The following is a 16,749-nucleotide window of genomic DNA, read 5'->3' on the forward strand; positions in this document are numbered from 1 at the left end:
CCACCCAAAGGCCCTCTTCAGGGATCTCCCCCTGCTAATGAGATTCCTCGGGCACAGCGCGAGTCCCCTTCACCTTAGGTTCTTCCACCTTCACTGCTTCACCAAGCTCAGGGGCACAATAGGCCTCTGCTCACCTATGAATCCGAGCTCTGTCCTCGCTGTCTGTGCAGCCTTGAAGATGAAAAGAGGGATAATTACCTCCAGAAATGAGAAAATGTAAGAAGGGGCTTGGCAGGAATTATAAGAATCTTCCCACAACCAATGTCACCATTATGTACTGCAAACATGTACTAATACAGAAAATAAAATACATTGGAGGGGAGAACAGAAATAAGACGACAATGATTTGATGCAAAAGGAAGAAAAATCAAAAGGCTGTATTTTCAAAAGAGCAAAAGAGAAAAAACAGCAGAGAATGAGGCTGAGGTAACACTTTCCGAGCCATCCCAGGGCAAAAAGACCTGTCTTTCATTTGATCCCTTCAGAGAGGGTGGGGGGAGAGATGTAAAGTATGGAAATTAATATGGACTCTGAATGTGTATTAAATTTAGCAGAGAAAATAGAAAGCTAAAAAAAATAAATAAATAAAACAGAAACAAAATATCTGGGAGACCAGAGAAAATGAGACAGGCCGACAGCAGGCCTGGCTTCCAGCCCCAGCAGCCTTCAGACTACGGAGGCCACCAACCCGCCCTGGCCTCTCTTCCAAAGCCAGCCAGCCCCAGCCCTCACCAGCTGGGCACTCACTGAAAGCTGAGTGCACCAAGGGCAACTAGTACCTTATTTTTAAAGGAATCAAAGATGAGGACTTACCACAGCACCAACTTTCAAAATTCTAGGATTCCTGGTCTCTTTGGTCTCTGGCCAAGTGACCTCCTGATCTTTCTTCTTACACGAGACTGGTGTCTTTGGTCATTTCCCAAGTCCACCATTCCTCCCCTGTATGATCAGTGATCAACGGCATTTTGGAAATTATACTTGGCCTCTTGATGTTCTTGCTGCCGAGTTTCCTAATCTGCCTCAGTCACTTACTGAAAGGACACCAGACACTCAAAACTTGAAGCAGAGGTTTATTTTGGCTTGTGGTTTTAGTTCATAGTAGACCAGCCCCAAGGCAGGAAGGCTTGGGCTGAGGAAAGCTGCTTGTGTCAAGGCATCCAGGAAGCAGGGACATTCAAGGAGGAGCCAGGAAGGGACAAACACTTCCAGGTCACACCCTTGGAGACTGCCCCTTCCGACCACGCCCACTTACCCACAGCAAGTCAGTTACTGCAATCCCATAATCCAATTGCCTCCCAAACACAGGAGGCTGAGGGGTCCTTTTAGATCTAAACCATAACATTAATCCCAGAAAATAGTATACAAGCTAAAAATAAACCTTTGTGACTACTACCACCTTCTTTTTTTTTTTTTTGCGGAACCGGGAATTGAACTCAGGCCCTTGCATTTGCCAGGGAAGCGCTTATTCCACTGAGCCATCTCCCCGGCCCCATACCACCTTCATTTATAAATATTTCCTGGTTGATTTTTACCAACTTTTATTTTCCCAAAACAATCCCATTTAAAGTTTCAGCCTTTTATTAAACAGTCTCAAAGTATCTCTTCCCTAGATTCTCAGAAAAAGGAGAGGCAAAAAGGAAAAATTGCAACTCTACAATGGCCAACTCAAGAAGGAACCATGAAAGCCAAGTGGCCAAAGCTGATACCATCAACAAAGAGACCAATCAGCATCGGGGACCCCCTGACGACACATACTAGGAAGAACACCACGGGACTGTTGTAGAACTTCTACCAAAACACACAGCCTGATTCTCATCATAGGGAAACATAAAGCACACCCGAATTGAAGAGTACTCTACCAAAAACTGACTTTTTAAGTATATCAGGATCAGAAAAGGCAACAGAAAGACTGAGGAACTAGTCTAGGTGAAAGGACATGAAAAGGGCTAGACAGCTGAATGTAACCTGTGATCTGAGACATTCTTTTCATATAAAGGACATTGTCGAGACAACATGAATAAGATCTGTAAATACACACTAACACATTGAGGCAGAAAGGGGCACTACATCTGACAGGGCTCATAAATATCTGTGTGCACGAATGTATCATACACATAGATGGAAAGAAAATGTGTAAGAGGAAATTTGATGAAGCAAATGGAAAATGCTTACATTCGGGCAACCTGGGTAAAAATACAAGAGACTCTTTAGTAGCACACTATTTTTCTGAAAGCCTGAAATTCTATCAAATTTTTTGAAATTTTTTTAAAAAGGGCAAATTGAAAATAAGATTCCTAACATCTTTTGACCAATTATATTATTTCTCTAGTGTTCAGTGTTTGCAATTATATACATTACACGTATTTCAGATCATATACAAATTATACTTACTATGATTTTCATGTTGTTAATGAAAATGCTAAGCAGAAATAGAGCTCTTATCAGCCCCAGCAGTCCCCTTAAGGCAAGCAGTCCAAAAGAAATTCAACATATTACTCTTATTTCTTAGTCTTTCTTTTAGTCAGGGCTCAACATATGTGAAAATTTCCTAGATTATGAATTTATTTAGGAGATTACAGGAAAGATGAGCACTTTCATGATTTTGTTTTTAATAAATGCATGATATTCACACTTGTAATTCTCTTTCAGAGGGTAGAGGAAGAAATGAAAAAAAAATTAGGTTCAGAAGATGGAAGAACATGAGACAATATATAGTCCTGCTGGCTTGACTTGCTTGCTGGCACCCAACCAGTGGCCTGAGCTCCCATGACACCTCTCTACTGTCTTCCTCTGTGTGCCTACACCCACCCACCCTTCCCCGTACAGGCTCACCCTTGCTTTGGAGCTTCTTCTGCTCTCAACTCAAGAATTTCTCGCACCTGGGAAGGTCTGGGAGATTGACCATCCTGATCCATTGTCTGGTACTTCCCAAGGAGCACCCTGAACCCTGTTAACATTGTATGTACGTGTGAGACATCCTTGAAAGAGACTGCAGGCAAGGATCATTCCTTCTATTCTTTCATCTGCCTTTGTTGCAACTAGTGTTTATGACTACCATAGGTTTAATAAGCACCCATAAATCTCACTATGCCTCAGTGTTTCTGATAAAAAGCGAGGTGAAATTGCCACCTCAAAAGGACACTGGAGAAAATGGGAGATGTTTCCTACGTATATTTAGAGCCCCTAGAATATAAATATGCAGTTGTACAATTTCTGTCTTCATTGGGAATTCATGTGCATTATTTCATTTTATCTTATTAGTATGATGAGATTTGTTCTTGATGAATCCGTAGCACTAGGGCTACTCATCATCATCCTATTATCACTACATGTTTACAGATTTTCCCCTTCATTACTCATTTTATTTTTTCCATCAAGTATATTTCATATATGAGGTAGTAATTACCATGTTTTGATTCCTTAAACTTTGCCAACTTTTTTAAATCATAAAAGTAGTAAGTGCCTATTATAGAAACCCTTAAAAAGAAAAAAGTGTGAAGGAAATAAAAATCATCCGTAATCAGGTACAACACCACCTATATCTATCTATCTATCTATCTATCTATCTATCTATCTTAAAGAAAATTATGACAATTACATGATTTAGTCTTGCTTCTCCTCAGTCTATGAGGTTTCTTCCATATCCTTAAATATTAATCAACAACACTATTCTTAATGGCTTCCTAGATTTCCATCACATAATTGTAACATAGTTTACTTAATCTTCTCCTTATCTTTTTAAAAGACACAGAGCTGAGACTGCTAATTGCCCCCTAATAACTGTTCCTTGCTAATAGAACACTTGCTTTATTCGTGGCACACCGCCCTTAGTTAAAAACTGTATGAACTGTGTCTGAGTTCTGGCCAATGAGTTAGAGGATAAGGGAGTGGGGTTTTGAGAGCGCTTTGACAGAAGCCACCTCAGCAGCGCCCGCGCTCTGGCTGTCCTACCTCCTCCCGCCCAGAGCTCAGAAGAAGCCACCATTCTGAGACCACAAGGAGACCAGCAGCTTGCTGAGAAGAGCTTCATGGAACGTGGAAGTTGGCAGGGGAACCTTTCCATCCTGAGCCTGAATGCCTACTCCCAAGGCTGCTTCGAGGAGGGAAAACAAAACTCCTCACTCACGTAAAGCCACTCTGGGGGCATCTCTAGTCCACAGCCGAATGCCAGGAAATAGTAGAAAGCATTCACCCACTTCCTCCTGTCTTCATAATCTATGTAAGGAGCCAAGCCTTCATGCTATATCTCAGAATTTCTGTGGTGCTCTATTCCATGTGAGACAGAAGTCCTAGGCAGGACAGCTGTGGGACCTCCCTGTCAGCGAGAACTGCCCCATCTGCTGATGCCAGGCTCCCCCCAAGGACTTCCCAGAGAATGTGGGGATCTGCCTTTGTTCACTGTCAGTGTTTCCACAACCTATGCTTGAAGTAACCAAGAAAACCGCTCCTGGCTGACTCAGGTAACTGCCATAAATGAATTCCAAAATTACAGCTCACTAGGGTTACCTGGTGCATCTGGAACACACCCAGCTGGGAGCAGCAGATGCCTGGAACCTGGGGCAGCCCCGGAGCCTTGGGCCTCTTCCTCAGCAGGGGAATCTAGGGGACTGGGGAGACAGCTCAGTGGAGTAAGTGATTGCCTGGCAAGCCCATGGTCCTGAGTTCGATTCTTGGTACCACCAAAAAAAAAAAAAAAATCAGCAGGGAGATTTGGTTTGATTCTGAGTCCAGATCCGTAAGGAGGCCTTGGATCCAGGGGAAGCCTTCAGTATTAACAGGTAGAACCCTCAAACGAACTCTGAAGGAGTATGTGTCTGTCCACATGGCCTGCCACGAGCTGCCTTATCTACTCACACAGCTGCTGGGCTGAAGCCTCCGTGCAGCTTTTACTCATCAAGGATCTCAAGTGGCAGCTGCCAATAGAAAAGCTGCTTCTCTGATGAACAAGTATTTTCCAATGAACAAGTCTTCTACCCATGAAAACAGCACATAAAGTACTCTAAAGCTCTAACACAGCCAAAAACTTTTAAGAGTTACATGAACTGCCACCTTGGGTTTAAGGAGAAAGTAGCGCTTCGATACTCCTGCTTGAAATGTGCAAGTCAAGCTTCCAAGCTTGGTAAGACCAGAGAGTAACGACTACGGCACTGTTATCAGGTGTGGTCTGGGGGCTAGACCACACCAGACCTCTGCTGCTGTGCAGCGGAGGGAGACAGAGCCGAACCTGTGTGGCCGATCCACACTGGGTGATCTGACAATGGGGTTAATTTTGAAAATGAGCCTATTTTTTTTGCCCTAGAGGGAATCATGAGGTAATAGTCCCATTAATCTAAAATCCTTATTACTCAGCTTTACCATAATTTAGAAGACAGTTTTTCTCTCCCAGAACTAAAAGCCTATCTGTATTCCAACTTTGCTGGTTCATAAAGTAAAGGCACTGTGCTTATGTAACTCCAGAATTCTTGGCCTCCAGGAAGTCTTCAAAAATACCTGGGTTCACTGTTTTTTTTTGTGGATTTCAACTCCTTCAATGAGAAAAGGCTTGGGGATCTAGGCTTGCTAAAGGATGAGAATAGAGAAGTCGACAGTTGGGAGTTTCTTCAATGAAAGCTCTGAGCTCCTATGACACAGGAGCACTGGAGGTAGACCAGAAGTTCATGAGATGTTGGCCACAAATAGGATTTGGTCTCAGCCTGCCCTGGGTCAACCCCTAGCCCAGGTCCCCAAAGCCATTTCCTCCCCACAAGGCACTGTCCACTGCAGAGTTTTATTAAACAAATGCTTGGGGGTTTCTGTATATTTATATTACCTCCTTTTCTCTCCTATTCTACCAGGGCATGTTGGAAAAAAAAAAAAGTTATGATAAACTTTAATAAAAACAAAATTAAAATGATTAAACCTTTCATATCCTTTAGAGATAATCTTTCTTCTGCTGGCTGGCCAAATCTGGAAGAAAACAAATGCAAACCATAGCTTGCTGCTGCTTTTCAATTTTTTCTCCCCCCTAAAGAAACAAACAGAAAAAGCTGCCTGTGGCCAGATTTTTAAAATAAATTAAATCTGTCCTCACACACGGCAGCCAGGTGTGGTTGAAACACTCTTTCCAAATATTCATGCCATGTGCCCAAAATCCCTCTCTCCTATGACCTTTCCATGTAAGTGCAACAATCCCAAAGGGACAGGGACCCTGGGTGGGAATGCGAGGAGTCACTCCAAAATAGCTATTGAACAGAGAATCACTATTTCCCAATTAACCCTGTAACTCTGCCTTGCTTAGGGCTAGAAGCCCTTCCCCTGCCCACCACAAATGCACCCCAAAACCCAAAACAAAAAGCCAGTCTGCAACCCTGATTAAAGAAAATCCCAGAGAAAACACTACAGCACGGCACAAATCTCCCTGGTCTTATGTGTTCTAAGGAAGTCTTCAAATCTGCCTGGGGTCTGGGCACATGTCCACAGAGAATGAAATGGCTGCAGAATTAGATTAGGCTGTCTGTCAAAGGACAGCTAGACATGGAACTCGGAGGTGGTCATCAGCCTCCCCAAGAACGGGATAATGACCTCTGGTCACAAAGCACTAGGGACCACAAGAGAACAAAGGTGTTCAAAGCATCTTGTGCTTTTTGTGGATTACAGGATCTCATAATGAGATGAGATCCTTGTCCTTAAAATAAACATCACTATCTTATATCCCAGAATGTTCTCCATAAGAAACCATACATAGGATAGAGTAGGAGGGGGACATCTTAATGGACATCAGATGTTGTAGCACGTCCTGTATCTCTCATTTTTCGTGTCTGGTGTTTTCATTGTGATAGAGATGATTCATCCTCAAGCAAAAGGACAAAAGCCCCCCCTGTGCTGCAGACTTGGGCAGGGTCACTCAGCATGGATTCTGTATGTGGAACAAAACTGCCATGCCTGGGGCTAAGCAGAACGGCCCACAGAGTTCACTGATGATGACAAGGCTCCTCCTCACTGTCTGGGATTGACACATGCTCCCTTCCCCACGCGGCTGTCCTCTACCCCTGGTTATGAGGAAGATGGCACACGGTGGTGCCTCAAGAAGTTTTATAGGAGAAGGGGCTTAGACATTCATGCCTGAATGACAGCGAACATGTGAGCTACGCTGCCACAGGGACCCTAACAGGGCAAGTCACACTCCTGCCCTGCCCTGATTGGAGAATTCTGATAACTCCCAATCATGAGCAAATTCTAAATTCCCTCACATTCAGCCACAGTCCATTGGATGGAGCCCTGGGCTGCCTCTTCCAGCATGCTCCGCTCTGACCTTGGCCAGCCTTCCTGCTCCTCCAGCCAGCTTCACATTAGGTGTGGCATCCCTACGTGGTGCTCTGTTTCCCCCTCAGCTCCAGCGTCACTCCCAACAGTGGACACTGCTGGCCTCCTTCCATAAAATAGCCCCCATCTGCCCACATCCCACAGGGCTGGTGTCTCAGCACTGTGCACGTGGCATCCCACAGGTACTTGGTGTAAGCCTGCTTCCCCAAAAGAGGGCTAAGTGGGTGGCTTTCTCTCTATTGGCTGATTCCCCAGACCCTCAAGTGGCAACTGGCTAAGCTGAGGACAGTGTCAGTGTCTGTAAGGCAAAGAACTCCACTTCTGGACTCTGGCCACATTTTCCATGGCCAAAGTTTCTTCCCAGAGGAGCGAATAAAGTCAAAGATCAAACACTTCCTCAAACTCAAGAGCAGAACAGAATGGAGCAGTGGTGACAGTCTGATATGGGGGTGGGGTGACAGAAAGAGGTTAGATAAGGTACATGAAAACCTGGAGAGGAAGAATAACCACTGGTTTTCAATAGTAGGGTAACTCCAGTCTACAACAATCTGCAGCACGTTTCAAAATTAGTAGAAAAGAAGAGCATGGATGTCTCAGCACAAGAAATGATTCACAGTTGAGGAGATGCAAATGCATACTGCCCTGATTTAATTAGGTATAATGTTCAAGTGTCAAATTACCATTCTGTGCCCCATAAAGTGGACAAATATGAGACCTCCATAATAAATGATGGTCTACTTCCCCTTTCTTGTCTGTCTTTACCTCTTCAGTTCCAAACTCTTCAGCATCTCCCTAGCCTCCTGGGACCTTCTTTCATCCTTTATATTTTCTTCCTCCTTTTACTGCCTACTTTTGCTACTGTTCCCTTAAAAATCCAAAGTTTACCATTCCAAAGTTGGGTTCATATCTACTACAAAATCCCACTTATTTGTGTAACAATGCCCAGAGTGGGCACCAGTTCTCATGGCTGGAGGGCAGGCCACGTTTCCATCCCATCAGCCTCTCAGGTTCTGGTACCCGTGACTGACAGTCTGGATGCCACTCCAGCGAAGGCCCTGGCTGAGCAGCCAGCCTGGAGTTGCGCCTTCCACTCTGTGGGGATCTCCAGGCTTCTGGAATTAACTCACAACTACACAAGGCCTTCTGCTGTCAGGAAACTGCACAAACCACTTCTGAGTCTCAGGGAGCCCAGATGCAGAGTCACGTAACTCATTCCTCACCTCAGGCTCAGGATTCCTTTCTCTCTACCCTAATAGATGCTGCAGTGGATCTGATTGTTTTCTAGAGATGAAGACCCCTACTCCCTGTCTCTGGCAGGGTGCACGGCAAGGAAGCGACGCCCAGCAGAGGAGCGATGCCAAGTCCACTGTCTACAGCAGTACCTCCCTGGAGAATCTTCCACAGGGAAGCAAACAGCCCTGCCTGAACTTCCTAGGAGAGGAGGCCACACATGCCACGGAGGCAAGTGGCCTGGAACAGTGGGAACCTGGAAACATGAGGCACCCTGACATCACCAGGGTAAACGTGCCTCACGGTAGAGAAGGCCCAGGGGAGGACAGCTTCCACGCCTGCATCCCAGCCTGAGTCTGGAGATGGCCCACATGGGGAATGAAATGCACACCACTCTGTGGACACAGTAGGCGACAGGTCCCAAGCAAGCACTATTCAGAGGGACACGTGACACACTGGCGCCTTTGCAGCATGTCTAACTTGGAGTTAGATGGAGAATATAGAATCTGGCAAACCAAGGGAAAATAAATACTTCAGGTACTTGGAGCAACTAAAACCCTTTGGATGGGAGCTCTGCCAGTTTGTACTATGGATCATCAAATGGGGCAAGGATCTTGGGGGCAGTGCCATAATCAAACCAACAACAACTAGGCTGAGCAAACACTGCGCAAATCCCGTGTGTGCTGCTCAGTCCTAGAAAGCACTGCGGGCAGCACAGAAGAGACACTATTTCTGTAAGTCCTCCCCCTCGAGCCTCATGGGGCGGGCTTGCTGCAGCAGCCTCGCAAGGGCAGATTTTACTGATGCTACACTGTCAGCTCTGATAGGAACGAGGATCCTCATGTGCAGTTGGCTGGTGGTTCTGTTGGGTTCCCCAGAAGAGAGGTTTCAACAAGGGCTGCATCAGGACAGCCGAAGGGAGGGTTCCAGTAAGACAGGCTCAGCAGACAAGGCACTGTCCTAATGGACTGCTCCGGGCACTCAGGGCTTCCTGGAGACAGTCTTTCCAAGGAGTCGCTGAGAAGCAAGTGCTGAGTACAAAAAGCCTGGGACGGCCTGCTGAGTACTCACAGCAGTGCCGGACGGAGTCCACGTCCAAGGTCCTGGCTGCCTCCCTTCACCACTGCCTCCACCTTTACCAGGTACGTTCCTGCCCCCCAGAGGCAACCAAGAGTAGTTTTAGATATCCAAAAGTTTATGATACCAACTACATTGTGTTCCTTCCTAATGCCCACACGAGGTCCTAACCTCTAGTAGTGTAGGTATGACTGTATTATTTAGAGATAGGGCCTTTCCTGAGGTAATTAAGTTAAAATGAGACATTCAGGGTGGGCCCTAATAAAATCTGTATCAGAAGGGTCAGAACATCCAGTGAGGCGCTCGGTGCTCACACATGCGCAAAGCCCACGTGGGGAGACAGGAGAACAGCCATCAGCAAGCCAGAGCGGCTCCGGCCATCGCTCTGGACTCAAGCTTCCAGTCCCAGAAATAAGCGAAAATGCATTTCTTTTGCTCAAGCCAGCCATGTACCAAACTAAGACAGTCTGTGAGGAAAAGCTAAAGCCAGTGAAAACAGTGAGAGAGAAAAAACTGAACAAGCTCCTTCCTGACTTTGTAAGAAAATGACCACTTTGAACAAAATTTGGGCTCAACACAACAGATAGGCCTGTTTCAAGAAAATCACATGCTGTCAAATTTTTAATATTCTAATTACAACAGAGGTCAAGGACCTCTAAAAAGCAATAAATAGCTCCTTTTATTAGGATATGCACAAAAGGTCTCAAGACAGTCTTTAGGTATAAAACTATAAAAAAAAAAAAAAAAAGACCTCTCACATCCACTCTGAAAAGCACATTTTTACAAAGTCTTTTCAAAGCCCCTCAAAACTGCTAACGGAAAATATTTCAAATGGCAAAACCAACACTTAATGCCTATTTGGAGACATGTTTTTCCCAACTATGTAAAGAACAGAGAAAGAAAGAAAGACAAGGAACTGCACCTAGGCTAGCAGAAATCGGTGGCTGGTTGGCTCTTCACTTCTTGAAAATTCAAGCCAAAGAGTATACGAGGAAGACGGCACACTTTGGGTGGGCCTACATGTTCTGAGGCTTCCCAGTGAGGAGTGTGGCACTGTGCAACCCAACACTCAGATTGTCCAGTTGCCCACGCTGCCTACTGAAATAGCCATGGTTTACATATCATTTTGAAGCACTGGCAGTTTGGCTAGTAAGACAGAGAAACTGAAACTGAACTGAACTTTAAGAGAAGATCCACAGACGTTCCTTTGGGGCTTTCAAGAGACCTGGAAGTCCCAGGACCAACAAAGATACAAGCAAAGCTTATACTGCTTTACAAGGCCATAAAACTTTCCACGGCCAGTCAGTGTTTGAAATAAAAATCAATGGAAACTATAATTCTTATAATTGGGTCACAGTTTGAAGGGGGTCCCTTAACATCTATATGTCTGAGAAGAAACCTTTGAGCTATTTCTGTTAGCAGACAGAGGCATGTTCCATTTCCTCCCCGGCCCCCTACGAAGGTCGGGAGCATGTTTCACACAGGATGTAAGTCGCCCCAGAGATGATTCTTGGACATGCCCAAGTGCAAATTATGACTTCTCTTGAAGAATACATTGAGGGCAATGATGGCAGTATTAAGCCTGGAAGCTGGGATGGGGAGCCATATGGGTGGGGTCTGCTTGTGTGACTAGACACAGGAAGATGGCCGGCTACTGCTGCTGCCTGCTACCAGCAGTTACAAATCCAGGGACAGAACCGCCAATTCCCAAGCCACCAAAACGCCTCTCACCAGCTAGCTATTAGGGTCAAATTTCAAGCTTTCAGGTTTCTTAAATACCCCTTTCCAAGAGCACTTGGAATACTGTAAGGTAAAGGCTTCACAAAGTAACAGTTGCTATGACATACCATTCGTGGTTGCACTGTGTCACAGGTCTCTGATGAGCCAACTAGGGTCTCCGGCATGTGCAGATATTTGAAGAGGGGATCCTGCAGTGTTCAGCCCCCTGCAACTCCAGTAGCCACCCAAAGGCACCTTTTCTTTCTCCTTCTTCTTGTTGTCACTTGGTATCACCCACCCCAGTACGGAGCAGCCACAGTGCTGTTTCCCAGAATGGCCAGAGCTGAGTGGCCACAGGAACACATAGTGGTACCACTCAAGGGGATGGCACGGAAGCCACACCAGAACCCTGGCTAAGAGCAGTGCCACCTGGCAGGGAAGCATGCAGCGGTGCTCCACAGTGACACACTGAAGTAACACAAAGCCCTGGGTACCTTTGATCATCCCCTAACAATAAAGCAACTAGCAAAGGGCAACACAGAATAAAAGGATGAAGAGTGAGAAGGATCCCTGGAACTTGGGCTACTGTAGCCAGGACAGCTCAACGTCCTGCACTGTGCTCCTCTGAAGCAGACAGAGGAAATACAGGTTAGGTGGGAGCTGAGATCCTGGATCCCCGGCCCAGGCAACACCCTGGTGACACCACATACTCTCCAGAAAACCCTTTCCAGGGCCGCAGCATGTGGCAACACTGAAGCAGCACTCTACAAATGTCCACCTTCAACAGAACCGCTCATTAGCATATTTCGCAGAGAGCCAGCAGAAAAGTTTAATTGCCCTTAATTACCCAGTTCAACAAGGCTCCTGGATAATGGCCCTCAGATTTCTTGCCTGGTGTCCAGGCAATTTCCTTGACTCTGGCTTCATTATAGCCCTAACTCAAAAGCAAAGGCCTTCCCAAGATGGCTTTCTGTAGAATGCTGACTGTCTGGGAAAGGCTGGGCTGTCACTGTGAAGGGTTCTACATGGAGTCAGACCTCCAGTTTTCACACTACTCTGGTGTGCGTGTGTGTGTACATGAGTGTGTGTGTGTGCACACTGTTGGAGAAGGGGGAGGGGAGGATTCGCTGGCACGCACTTGGAGGAATCACTGAGATGAGGAATATGCAATCAGAAGCCACCACAATTACAGATGTAAATGAGCAGGCAATTGGCACTGACCTTTGTAGATTGTTAGAGGACTAATTAAGGCAAATCAAGAACTCTGTTCCAACAGAAAAACAAGACGGCATATACCCTGTGAGCCGTACAGCCCCTCTAGGTAGACACAAAATGCAAAGGGATCAGGCTGTAGCCAAACCAAGGGCTTTACACTGGCAAAGGGCAAACTACCTCCATGAACAAAAGACAGTCGAGATTTACTTCTTGGCACACTATTAGTCATTTTGCTAAAAATCTCTATCAAGAAGTAGTAGGGCCGGGGAGATGGCTCAGTGGAATAAGTGCTTCCCTTGCAAGCACAAGGGCCTGAGTTCAATCCCCGGTTCCGGGGGAAAAAAAAAAAAAAGAAGTACTACCAGGGACTGGGGAGGTAGCTCTGTGGTCTAAGAGCCTACCTGGCAAGTATAAGGACCTGGGTTCAATCACTGGTACCCACATGTCGTGCTAGCCCTGTACCTTATCAGCAACCAAAACCAGGTGTGGTGGTGCATGCCTGTAATCCCAGCACTGGGGAAGCTGAGGCAGGAGAATCACTGCTGTGTGGTGAGATCCTGTACTAAATAAATAAATAAATAAATAAATAATTTTAAAACAAACAAACAAAAAAAAAAGTACTGCCAATTTGTGAGATTTTGCCACATGCCTGACACTCTTTGATTCCATATAAATTCCCAGGCATGAAACAGTTGGATACACCAAGGACAAACTCTTTGGTTAAGGTGGTTTATTATTTTTTTTTTCCTGTATTTAGGACACAGTCTACAGGGTCTCACTACACAAACCAGACTCGTAGTGATTCTCCTGTTTTCAGGCTCTCAAGCACTGGGATTACAGGCGCACGCCACCATGTCCAGTCTCCATCACTGTCTCTGCAGGCCCCGCAGGGCCAGCATGGCACACTGGGGATCGAACCCCAGCCACTGCGCTCTGCCTAAGCAGGTACTTCAGTCTGCTGAGCTATCTGGCCGGCCCAATGTGGTCATTCTTAAAGATGTAAAAGAAATGATTTTTTAAAAACCAAGCTGCATGTTATTCTATAAACTCCATTTTTCATGGAACACTATGTTCCCCTTTCATGTGGATACATAAGGATCTCTATATCTATACTGCAAAGCAGCTTTCTAAAAAGCACTCATATATTTTAAAAAAGCACTCATAAAAAAACAGGGGTGGGTAGGTGGAGAGACAGCTCAGTAGAATAAGTGCTTGCCTGGCAAGCGCAAGGGACTGAGTTCAATCCCCGGTTCTGCCAAAAAATAATAATAATAATAATAAATAAAAAGCACTCATCAATTTACCATTCTGGTGAAATAGTAAATAGATAAAGTAAAACAGATAAAACCTTATTTCCTCTCTTCCTTCATAAATACTTAAAATTTCAATCACCCCCATTTTGGGGGGATATTTTCACATTTAATTTCTCGGGTCGCATGTACTTCATCCCCATGCTTTCCCCAAGAACACACGAGGTAAAAAAGAAGATTTGGAGCGGTGCAAGTTTCACATACAGGGAAAAAAACTTCAGAACTACAGAACTGGCCACAGCATATTTTTGTCCTATGAGAAAAATTATACTGAAATTGCATATAATTTAGCTATTTATAAAAAAAGATGTACTTTGTGCTTAGAGGGCAGCTTCTGCCAACTTTCAAAAATAAAAACAAAGCCAAGTGGAATAGCTGAAAATGGTGTGTTTTCTTATCCTCTTAAGCTACATTGAGTTAAGTAAAGCCCCCTGAAACTCGGGTGAACAGAAAAGATCCACTGAACAAAGCCAGGGAATGTCTCAGGAAAAGCTGCCACTAAAACCACATCATCCCTGACAAGTTGTGTCTACCTCTCTAACCCCAGAAATTCACTCCCTTGAAAGCCAAGGATGTGCTTCTCAAAGGGGATGCCAGCTTTCGTGTCATGCACGATGGTCACGCTCTGAACAACTGCACCCTGTAACCTGAGTCTTCGTCTGATGCCCTCGGGCCTCGGCTGGGGGATGGGCCAGTGTGTGACTCTACAGTGGACAGCAGACCGCAGCTGTGTCCCCCAACTAGTAAAAGGCTTGAACACAGCAGGCCCTCAAGGGGGCCTGGTTAATTATATTTAGGCCAAGTTTGGAGATCTGTGCCTACCGGAAAGAAAAAGTAGTAAGGCAAGAGGAATAAGAAAAAAGACAGGAGGAGGAGGAGAGAAAAGAAAAAAGCCAAGGGTCTCTCGTATTTCTCCAAGCCCAGGATACGAAAAAGTGAAATTAACTACGATTTCCTCCAAGAGCCGGCGATGCCTTTTTAATAGGCAAACAGAGGAGCTGACCCTACACATGCCCCACCTACATGAGAGTTTTCCACCTTTCTAGAGCTTCTAGCTACTAAAGGGAAGCAGATAGCTGACGCCAGCAACTGAAAGAGAAAACCTACTGTAGCAGCCCACAGGATGGGCCCCCAGACCCGAGTGTGGGGAGGGAAGGAGCACAAAGAACAGGACCCACAGAGTGGCTATTTCATTTCTTGGAAAAAAATATTCAAACTAATAATCAAAAATCCAGCCGGGCGTGGCGGCGCATGCCTATAATCCCAGCACTCAAGAGGCTGACACAGGAGGATCTTTGCGAGTCCGAGGCCAGCCTGGGGGCTACAAGGTGAGCTGAAGGCCAGCCTGAGCTGCATAGGGAGACCCTTCTCAAAAAGACCAAAAAAAAAGGTCCATGCAGAAATTTAAAACTGCTAAGTGAGGATGAAACAAGGGCTTCATCTTTCTTCACAGATGTGTCTTTCCAAGTTGTTTCCATCTTTTTGGCATGTTGTGTTTTGTTTCTGAGGACCAACTCCAGGACCATGTGGGTGTGCTAGGCAAGCACTCTACTACTGAGTTATCCCTCCACCTGTCCAAGTCATTTTTAAAACAGAAAGACCAATCGTGTGTAGTCCTCTGTGGAGTGAGGCTGGGGAGAAGAGCCTCGCATGAGGCTGACATAGCCAAGGCCCCCAGCCAGTGCAGGGCAGGGCCCTCTGGTCTCAAGTTCACACCTCAGGCAACAGCATCAATCCTGGCCATAGACAGAAAGTTCTGGAGGCCAGAGACCTCCACGAGCCCCTCCCTCTCAACTCCTTCCTCCAGCCCAACAGGTTTCCATGGGCTGCTGGGCTATGTGGTGAGAGTGGCTGACTGGGAGAAGACAGGCACAAACTGGGAGAAATCTTTCTGTTCTCTACAGGACAGAGTTCATTCCACTCTTGATAATTTCCAAAGGCTCAGACTTGGGCTCTGAAAGGGGGAAAAAAAAAAAAGAAAGAAAGAAAAGGGATTCTGGATGTTTTTTACATAAAACTTTGAGTTACATGGACAACAGAAAAGAAAAAGAAAAAGGACGGTTGTCATAGTTGAACTTGGGCAGCAGGGCCGCTGGGTCAGAGTAGGCAGGGCACTGCGAGGGACTCAAAAGGCTTCTCGGTGCTTCAAGTACCACATGAATGACGCCTGCAGCTGGAGGATCACGTCCTGATCCTTCTGCTAAAGTGTCGAGAACCAGGAGTACTTTACGAAGTCTGTGTTTACAAATTTGAAGCTGATGATCTTAAATGTCAGTCTCGCAATGTCCCTGTTCTTGAAGACATTCTTTCCACTTTTTAAGAGCCAATCCCTGGGGACAGGGAGGATATGTTTTAAGATGTGTTTTCTCACAGGGATTTCTAAAACAGAGCCAAGCTCCTGTTAATGTCAGCGCAAGTATTACCTAACAATCAGTCCCTTTGTCGCCAGCAGAGTGCATGGGGCATGAGTGGGAGGGGCGGGTAGAGGGAGGCGACTGGGCGCCAAAGACAATAAAGGACCTGGAAGTACAGAGAGGAAGGGGAAGATCTCCACTCGGGTTGCTCAGATATTTGGGGGAAAGGGGCTCACAGGTATTCAGTGAGAGCGACCCAGAAGTCAGTGGAGAAGGACAGCAATTCCAGAACAGACTGCACGAACAGGAGGAGTACTGCATTATAGAAGGGGGAACTGTTCATCACAGCCCATGGACCTGCGTGGAGGCCTCTGGGCGCTAGTTTGGGGCACCTCGCTAAAAACCAAGGAGTTCTGAGCAGAGGGAAAGAAAGAACTGAGGGGTGACAGGGACCAGAGTTTAACTGAAGAGTAAAAAGTGACAAGAAAAAAAAAAAAAAAAAAACATGTAACTGTAAGACATGTCTGTCACAGAAGGTGGGA

At 45.8% G+C, this 16,749-nt stretch overlaps 1 protein-coding gene across 1 annotated transcript in view; it reads right to left on the minus strand.

Annotated features, from left to right (window-relative positions):
• The window catches only part of Zfhx3 (zinc finger homeobox 3), a 246,422-nt gene that overhangs the window by 76,319 nt on the left and 153,354 nt on the right, over nucleotides 1-16,749 (minus strand). The window lies entirely within an intron of this gene.

The sequence above is a fragment of the Octodon degus genome, unplaced genomic scaffold (assembly GCF_000260255.1).
Source record: "Octodon degus isolate 3935 unplaced genomic scaffold, OctDeg1.0 scaffold00011, whole genome shotgun sequence".
In the NCBI taxonomy this organism is placed as follows: Eukaryota; Metazoa; Chordata; class Mammalia; order Rodentia; family Octodontidae; genus Octodon; species Octodon degus.